Below are 9,045 nucleotides of genomic sequence, written 5' to 3' on the forward strand. Positions count from 1 at the left end.
TCCAGGGAGCTGCTGCAGTGGATGGGCTGTAAGTTGACCATCCACGGTAGAGCGTCTCCCCCTTGTGTCAAATAGTGGTCTCACCATGCATTTTTAGCACAACCTCTGCTATCTGGCTTGATTTTGTACGCGGGAGTGTCTTCACAAGTCCATGGGAATCCATGGGACTGATGGGATTCACCCCAGAACTGAAGATGTTACAGCAGGATCTCTCTCGATCATCCACCAAAGGTCTTAGGAATATAGGGAGATCCCTGCTGACTGGAAGCTGGGCAATGTTACTCCAATCTACAACCAGTGTGTGAGGGAAGAACCCAGGGAACTGCAGAGCTGTTAGTGTAATCTCAGTTCCTGGAAAAGACTATGCTGGGTGTTACTGAATTGCCTTTAAAGGACAATGCAATCATCAGTCAGCATGGGTTCCCAAAGGTAAAGTCCTGTTTAATCGATTGGATATCCTACAATAAGGTCACCTGCTTAGTGGGTGAAGGGAAAGTAGTGGATGGAGTTTTCCTGGATTTTAGTAAGGCTTTTGATGCTGTCCCTCACAGCATCCTTCTGGACAAGTTGCCCAGCTGTGGGATGAGCTGGTTCATGGTGTACTGGGTGAAGAACTGGCTGAAAGGCACAGCTCAAACAGCTGTAGTGAATAGAGCTACATCTGGCTAGTGACCAGTGATATTCCTCATGGCTCAATTCTAGGGCCAGTGCTGTTCAATGCATTCATCAGTGATGTGGATTCAAGAGTTGAATGTACCATTAGCAAGTTTGCTGATGATACCAAACTGGGAGGTGCTGTTGACTCTCTTGAGGAACAAGAGGCCTTGCAGAGGGATCTAGATAGATTGGAGCATTGGAAAATGATTAATGAAACTAATTAAAGTTCATGTAATGGGATGAAATTTAACAAATCCAAATGCCAGATCCTGTAGCTGGGATGGAGTAGCACTGGGCACAAGTACAAACTAGGAGAGGGGTGGCTGAAGGGCATGTCCTGTAAGGAGAACACATGAGAATGGTTCAAAGCTGCACCAGGGGAGGTTTCGACTACACATTAGGAAGTGTGAAGGGACAACCCAAGAGGGTGGTCAGGTACTGAACAGGCTTCCTAGAGAGGTGATGGATGTCCCAAGCCTGTCAGCCTTTAAAAGGTATTTGGACAATGCCCCTAGTAACATGCTTAAACTTAGCCCTGAACTGGTGAGGCAATTTCACTAGCTGATCACTATAGGTCCCTTCCAACTGGAATAGTCTACTTGTCCCACCTGTGTGGTTGTTCTTCTACTGGTCTTCTTTATCCAATCCCAGTGTGCAGACCTAACCCTATCCTGAAACCAGCACCCTCTTTCCTCAGAACCTGAGCATGCCCTCCAAGTCATTTTTCTATGTGGGTAACCACATTGTCTGTAACTGTTTTGAGCCAGTAACTTCATTTGCTAAACCTTTGCTCTTCAGGCTCATTTCTAAATGCGGCACAAGTGGCAGCTTTGTGATGACACCATCCTTTACATCAAGGTCTTCCTGTTTCAGGTGAGCAGAGCTGTTTTGGTAAAGAACAAAGAGATGTCAACCTGCTGAGCAGATTCAGGCAGCTGTGGCAGTGAAGTGTCTCTTGTTTTGCCTTAGTTTTGTCTTGTGGTCGAAAGGCCAAATTCTGAAGCTGGAGAAGGGCAAAAGCAGATTGAGAGGACAGTGAAAAATATTCAGAGCTCTTAATCCTAAATTTGATGGTTTACTGCTCTGACGCATCATTCGTTTGGAATTTAGTTATGGCTGTTAATGAACTTATATCCCTTTGTAGCCAAGGGGAAGTGCTTCAGTGGTGATATCTTAACTTGGCTGCCGCTGCATATCCGAGTCCTCACTTGCTATGGTTCACAGCCTTCCATGAAGCAAAATCATGGGCATGCACTGCCTACTGTGGAGTCACAAGGTAGAAGGTGCTGCTCTGCCAGGGCAGCAGCCTCTCACAGCCAGGAATGAATCAGCAAAGTAGGCTCAGAATGATGGATCGTTTTTTGCTCTCTCTTCTTGTTGATACCCAGGCAAGCACACCAGCTAGCATACACTGCCATGGAAAATAACATTGTGACCATATATATTTGTCCCTGTCCATGGCAGAGGGGTTGGAACTAGATGATCTTAAAGTCCTTTCCAACCCTAACTATTCTATGATTCTATTCTAAAACTGAAGATCTGCCCTGGAAAGTAAGTTGTGCCTGACCACAAAGGCACGGGAACCATCCCCATCTTTTTCTGCAGAAGAGTGAGACATCACACAGCTGGCCACTAGCAAGGAGTGAAGGGAAAGGCCTTGAACAAAGAACTAATACATTAATTGAAGCAGTGAAATACTCCTATACCAGAGATAGGTCTGAGGTATACTACATACTATCTTACATCGTCTAGGGCAGGTCTGGTTGGGTGTGTGGGAATTTTTTGTGAGGTAGTGTCTTGTGGTGATGGGAAAGTTGTGCAGGAGGTCTCTGATAAAAAAAAAAACTTGCCAGATGTATTGTTACATTTCTTATCACCATAAACTTCCCACAAATAGCTTTTCACTTGTACATCCAACCTGATTGAAACATCATGCTCTTATCCCAAGGTTTTCCTCCAAGAAAGGAAATCACATTGTGTTTCAGCTACAGAATAAGATTTGTTTCATATTTTCCAATTTTTTTCTAAAAGAAAGCGAGCATCTTGACAAATACAGACTTACGTGAAGTACATTAAATTTAATCAGAAGTTTTATCTTTGTTCAGAGCATCTGGAAGGGATGTGATACTCATTCATTCTCCCCCTCTTTTTGATTACTTTCATGTATATTTGCTGACTCCCAAAGGCACTATCAGGGAAAGAAGGAGAATTCTTGACTTTCATAACTTCATTATGCCTGTCTGTGACTTTTTGCTTACCTCTCAGTTTTGCTTTCTCTCCTTAACTGAATGATTGCCTTTAAAACAAGAAGGGGCAAACAGCGGCCAAAAGGGAACTGTCTTTCTTGCATGTTAGATACAAGGAAGAAGTTCTTTACTATGAGGGTGGTGAGGCACTGGAATGAGTTGCTCAGAGAAGTGGTAAATGCTACATCTCTGACAGTGTTCAAGGCCAGGTTGCACAGAGCCTTGGGCAACACAATCTGGTGTGAGGTGTCCCTGCCCAAACCATTCTGTGTGCAGCACAGCACTTAAAAACAATAGACATTCCCAAAGCATTCACATAAGCAAAAGAGGGATAACTTAAACTGCATATCTGTGATGAGACATGGGGTCAATGAGTGTTTACAGAAATCCTCCTTTCAGGAGACATGAGACAGTAACTGTGAGAGGATTTTGTCTGACCGAACCCTTGGCCACCACTGTTTTTGCACAAAGTGATGGTACTCATCCTGAACACTAACCTCGGATACGAGGTATTTGAAAGGTAGCTTGTTCAAGGTAGCTTATTGCTAGCTGCTGGCTGGGCAGGAGAGGGGAGTGTGACCCCTGCTGTCCTGCCATGTGCTGAGACTTAATGGAGCCTTAAGTGGGACAAGGGATGCTGAGATGGCGCATCGCGGGTGCTAAGGGCCACCTTCCAGCTATGGGGCATTCTCAGACCTCACCACAAATACCATTGCTCCTCCATCTGTCAGAAACTTCCATTTGAAATGTGTCGCTCTACTGTCTTAACAAAACTCGTGGCATTTGTCCATTTACGCTGTCTGCCGTTAAGTCACTAGAGGGCAACGTCTCCCGCTCCAGCATCTCACTCTTAAATATCAGCATCTTGTTACTTATCATCGAACTGAAACAAATGAACTCGATTAATTTAATGCTAAATTCTACTGCCAAAAAGAAGAGAAGGAAAGAGATCCTGGGAGAACTTTCTAATAAATAGCAAGACTTGGGTAAAGAAGTCTCTAAACTCTGGGAATCAGTCCAAGAGCCAGAACATGGATTTATTGCTTTCTGCAGCAAAAGATGGAGTTGCAGTTATTTCCAAAAGCCTTGGTCTGGGGAGAGCACCAACAAGCAAAGTGCAGGCAGGGTTCTGGGAAGGAGGGAACTTGCGGGAATAGCCACCACTCTGCTGCATCAGAGCACATGTCCTGGGCCCTGGACCCAGTGAGAAGACAACACTACCATGACTCCCACTTTTTCTCCTCCTGGCTTCTGCCCTCCACCAAGAGATTCTCTCTGAACAGTTTTTCTGATGCCACCCCCTTGGCTGTGGTGGGAATAGTGATTTCTGCGTGCACATCACCTCTGCTTTATGCCATGGTACCCAAGTGTACACAGAGGCCATTAGCCCCTCCCATATTTATTTTGGGGTGATGGCCAGCTATGAAGTTAGAGTATCTTGCAAACTATGTTCCCAGTGGGAACAGCATTCCCTCTTTGAGCCAAACTGGAGCATGGACAGTGATAGATAACAAGCTAAAATATTGTGATAGGTAACAGGCTAATTCTGCCTTCACACTAAATCTCTCTCTCTTTACCAATGCTAGGATTGCTGCTTTTAAGGAGAAACAGATTTTGTGTTATTTCCCTCCCTGCATCACCAAGACTCTCATCTGAGGGCCTTGTACTGTCCCATAAGATGGTGACACAGCACCAATGCTCAAAACATGGTAAAAGATCTCACTCGCCTCATCAGGCCAACCTTTGCCATCACTGTAGGAGGTATGTGGTGTCCTTGGCCACTTTGGAGTCTCACTTCTCTGGCTGGAGCAATATGCGCAGGTAGCAAATGTGTTTTAGGCTGTTCTCAGCACAAAGAAGTGGAGGATGCTTTTGTTATGATACAGGTATTTGTCAGTCCTGCTCCAAGCAACACTCTGGTCTAAAAGAAAGAACCAGATCAGAGCCTGGCTTTTAAAGTGTCTCCTGATGAGTGATAAGGAATGCACAGATGCTACCAGACACCAGGCCTGTGGAGAGTTCAGAATCTGTTTTCCACAGGAAAGATTTTCTAATTTACCCATAGCATCCTCACAAATAGAAGCAACAAGGAAATGCATCAAGGAAAGAATTAATCAGATTGAAAGGCTTTGTAGTAATTAGAGAAAAGAATGGCATCTTCTCAGGCTCCCCTGGGTGGTGGCAATTACCAGCTGCACAACTGTGGCTTCTGCAGCTTGAAGTCTTCTGGATTAAAAAGCTAAGTATCTTCTTGTTCCTTTCTTAGAGAAGCTACTCATGGAATCAGGCAGCTACACAGGCCAACAGCCCAGAGGAACGTGCATCCAGCCTCCTTCAGCCTGCTAGGGCAACACTTTACAAGCGCAGTGACCCAGAGCCTGATCACAAACCATGGCTCAGTTGCGTCTGGTCCATCACACTTTTGCTGTTGTCTTGGAGAAGATTGGTGCTATTTGTTATCCAGTAACCCAAACAGCCAAACTCCTTCTGCTGCAACTGCAGGCAGCCTTAGTCCCATCTGCTTCTGCAGCACATCCCAACAGCAAAGGCCAGGTCACAGCTCTTTCTGGTGCCAATATTGTCACTATTAATTCAGGAGAGCTTATGAAAGTCCAGTTCCAAGCAAGTAATGAACCAAAAAGAAAATGAAGCTCAGAAATTTAAAAAACTTCCCTCACAAAAAAGAAGGAACATCAAGTGGTAAATTCCTATGGTCCCCTTTTAAAAGGGTAAAGGCACATAGGTGGTCAACCACCAAATCTACCCACTGGTCTTTCTGGTCCATTCCCCCAAATGAACCAAGAGCTCTTTCAAAGGTAACAGGGTAAAGGTTAAATACTTTGCTCCTGGCTTCTCAGGCAGGCAGACTGTTTCAGACCTGTACAGATCATCGAGAGCCGCCTTTGAACTTTCTGCCTCAATGGTTTATACCAATACAATCAAGCTGCTGCTTTCCCTCCATAGGGTTTTCTGTCTGTGCAACCATCTTAAGCTCCCTTGGCTTTAGCTGAGCTTGACTAGATATGCCAAACTCTTACAGTCTCGGTATGCTAAACTCTTATGGTCTCTTTTTCTCTGACAAAACCTCTGTTCCGGTCCTGCTCTGCACTAAGTGTAATCCATCTTAACGCAAATAACCGGGGTGGTTTGCAGTATTCTAGAGGGGGGTCCCATCAGTATCTCCTGTAATGGTGGCACATAACAAAGATAGTGCTAATCCATGCAGCATACCCCCTGTGCTGAAGGGGAAGGTACACATAAGGATCAAGTTCCCTTAAAATATAACTGCAGCTTCAAAGGGGGTGCTCCTGTCATCAATGATTTCCTTTGGCAAACCAGATTAGGCAGGTTGAAAGGCTGGTTGAAAGGCTTGATATGGTCTGGTTATCCTGGAAGTGAACTGAATCCCTAGGCTATGCGCCAACAGATTCATCATCTCTGCAAGACCTGAGTTCAGGCCAGAATCAATGAGTCTGTTTCAGCCTGTTCCTCTCTGTCCTCCCCAGTCAACTGCTGGCTCTGGGCTGTGCTTCTCCCCCACTTCATCCCCTTAAACTAGTGGGAGACACCATCCCTCCTTGTAACACAAATCCAGCTTTTTACCATTAAGCTGAAGAGTTTGGCTGTTTCCTAGCTGTGTCGTTAAAATACCATAGACTGGAGAGGCAACAGATCAGTGACCAGAGCTAATAGCAGCAAAAAGGATTAAATGAACAATAGGTCTTGAGCGTAATTTATGAATGCCATTAGCCTCTGAGAGGGAATTATGTTATGGATGCAGTTCTGAGGGGAAGGGAGGAGGTCTTATCTAGGTGTGGGGGGGAAAGAAAGTGTCTAATTGCCTTTGGATTAACAAGCAACAATATTGATTTGTCATGTGATACATCTCAGGCTGTTATGTTTAGATCAGGTATAATAACATCTGAACAATGACAAACTTCATTTTCTCTATCTTGTGTTCAGGCCCCCATGGCCAGTGAATGCTGTGCTGTGTCTCTCAGCTGCTGGTCACGGAGCATCCTGGTAAAGCACAGCTTTCCATCAAAACTCCGCAGAAAGGCAGATTTTACTTTCTAAGAGGCATGACATCAGTTGCATGTGTCTCCTTGCAGTCTGTGCACCAGGGATGGGACTGAGCAAGCAATGCCTTTATTTGCGTGCCTCCTCTGCCTTTCGTCTGATAGCCAGCACAGTATCTCATTAAACTGCTTAGCTCGGCAGCTGGGGCCATTTGTTATAGTGTGATATGAAGGATTGTAATCAGATTAAACCCCAGGATCATATTGCGGAGGGAAAGATTAGACTGGAGAATAAAGAGGAAGTTTAATTTTGTGTGACAGTGCAGGGTTGACTCTAGTTGGGGCAGCAAAGGGGGTTAGGAAGTAATTGCAGAGGCTCAAGCTGGGGAGGAGGATTTCTTTTGCTGGCCTCCTGCCTGGTTTTGAGCAGAAAGGCTTTAGCATCCACTGTGAAATAGGGAGTAGCTCTGCTCCCTACCACCCTCCTCACAGGGTTGGTTCACTCTGCTTTGCTTCCCAAATGAGAGCTTGAACAGAGGGCTTGCATGGAGAAGGAAAACCCAGGGGGTATAAATGATGCCAGGAACCAAAGCCATGTGTGCACTGAAGCAGGGTACTTCTGAGATGGTGATGCCCTTAGCACTAGCCACTTGATTTCCATTATCTCTGTTCTGGAGGCCCAGGTCCTTGAGCTGAACTGCTGTTCCTCAAATCCTTCTTACTCCAGCACGTTCAGCAAAGCATCCTATGAGTCCTACAGTGATCCAGGGAGAGGAGACACCCTCCGAAAGTCAGCAGGAGCCCTGCAGTGTAAATATACAGGTAGGTGGTCTTCTGTGAGCTACTCTGACATAACTTGGCCTTGTATTAAAAGAAGCAACACGAGAACAGTTGGCAGGTTGGGAAAGGCATCTGTGCCACCTCCAGTGAGAAATGGGTTCATGGGTCAGAGCAGCTCTGGTCTCTATCCTGAGCCCATTTTAGAAGTGGGTCTCATGGGGAGACCCCAGAAACAGTCAGACCTCTACAGCTCACTCCATGGGCATTGCAGTGGGCAGCAGGTATCCCAAACCCTGCTAGAAGGACTTTTTATAATGTTGGCTGCCATAGAGCAGTTCAGGAACCTCTGTCCTGTATTTTCCCTGTAGTGAACAAGCAGCCAACAAAGCAAAATCTGTGGAGAAAACACCTCTGGCTGAGGTGAGCTCTAGGTTTAGCAGTGATGCATGCACTCACATAACCACATGCACATATCTCACCATTGCTAGTCAAAACTATGGGAACAATAAATATATCCACTTTCAAAAACCAGTGTCTGGGCTGAGTCCCATCCCAAATGAAGTAAAGAGCTGTCAAAAAAGTGGAGATAAAAATGGATATATAAATTTTTTAGAGCTGCACCAGTGCAAGTGCAAGCTCTGTTCCCGTACTCCCTCTGTTACTTGTCCTGGAGATACACTTAATGAATAATATATTCTCTCATCAACTTGATCTTTTGCTCAGATACTGTACCTGCTTTCTTCTCTTTTGTCTGCTCTCCATTCCCTAGAGACTAAGTACTTTATGTCAGGAGCCTGGCAAAGGAAAATCTTCAATTTCATCGTGCTTCCTGAAACTTAACACAATGCAAACCCCCAGTGAAACCTCAGAGTAACGAGGAGATCCTGTTCTAAACAGCTGGAAAGCCACCAGAGCCTTTCCAGCCACTTCTGGGGTGATGGAGAGGCACTTGGTGGGGAGCAGATAGATGAGACTCTCACGCCCTGCTCCTTGTGACAGAGCCATGTGGATCACTAATGACATCCCCTGGTTTGGAATGATGAAGTGCCAGGACACAGTGGATGGCAGTGCCAGATGCTCAGAATATGGCTTGGGGGAACATGCATCCAACATTAACAACCAAAACCAGACAGCAACAGACTGTCTTCCCCTCTTGGTGCCTGACAGAAACTGAGAAAGGGCATTTGCACAATGGGAGAGCAAATGACACTCTAACCTTGCAGCAGGATGGAGGGGTGTTTGCTGCTCCCCCTGGCCAGCTGAAGTCCTGGGCTGCCCCCTGGACCTCTGCACACTGTGTTGGCTTTGGGCAAGCTCCTGGCCCCATGAGGAGCCAGGGAAAC

The sequence above is a fragment of the Melopsittacus undulatus genome, chromosome 2 (assembly GCF_012275295.1).
Source record: "Melopsittacus undulatus isolate bMelUnd1 chromosome 2, bMelUnd1.mat.Z, whole genome shotgun sequence".
In the NCBI taxonomy this organism is placed as follows: Eukaryota; Metazoa; Chordata; class Aves; order Psittaciformes; family Psittaculidae; genus Melopsittacus; species Melopsittacus undulatus.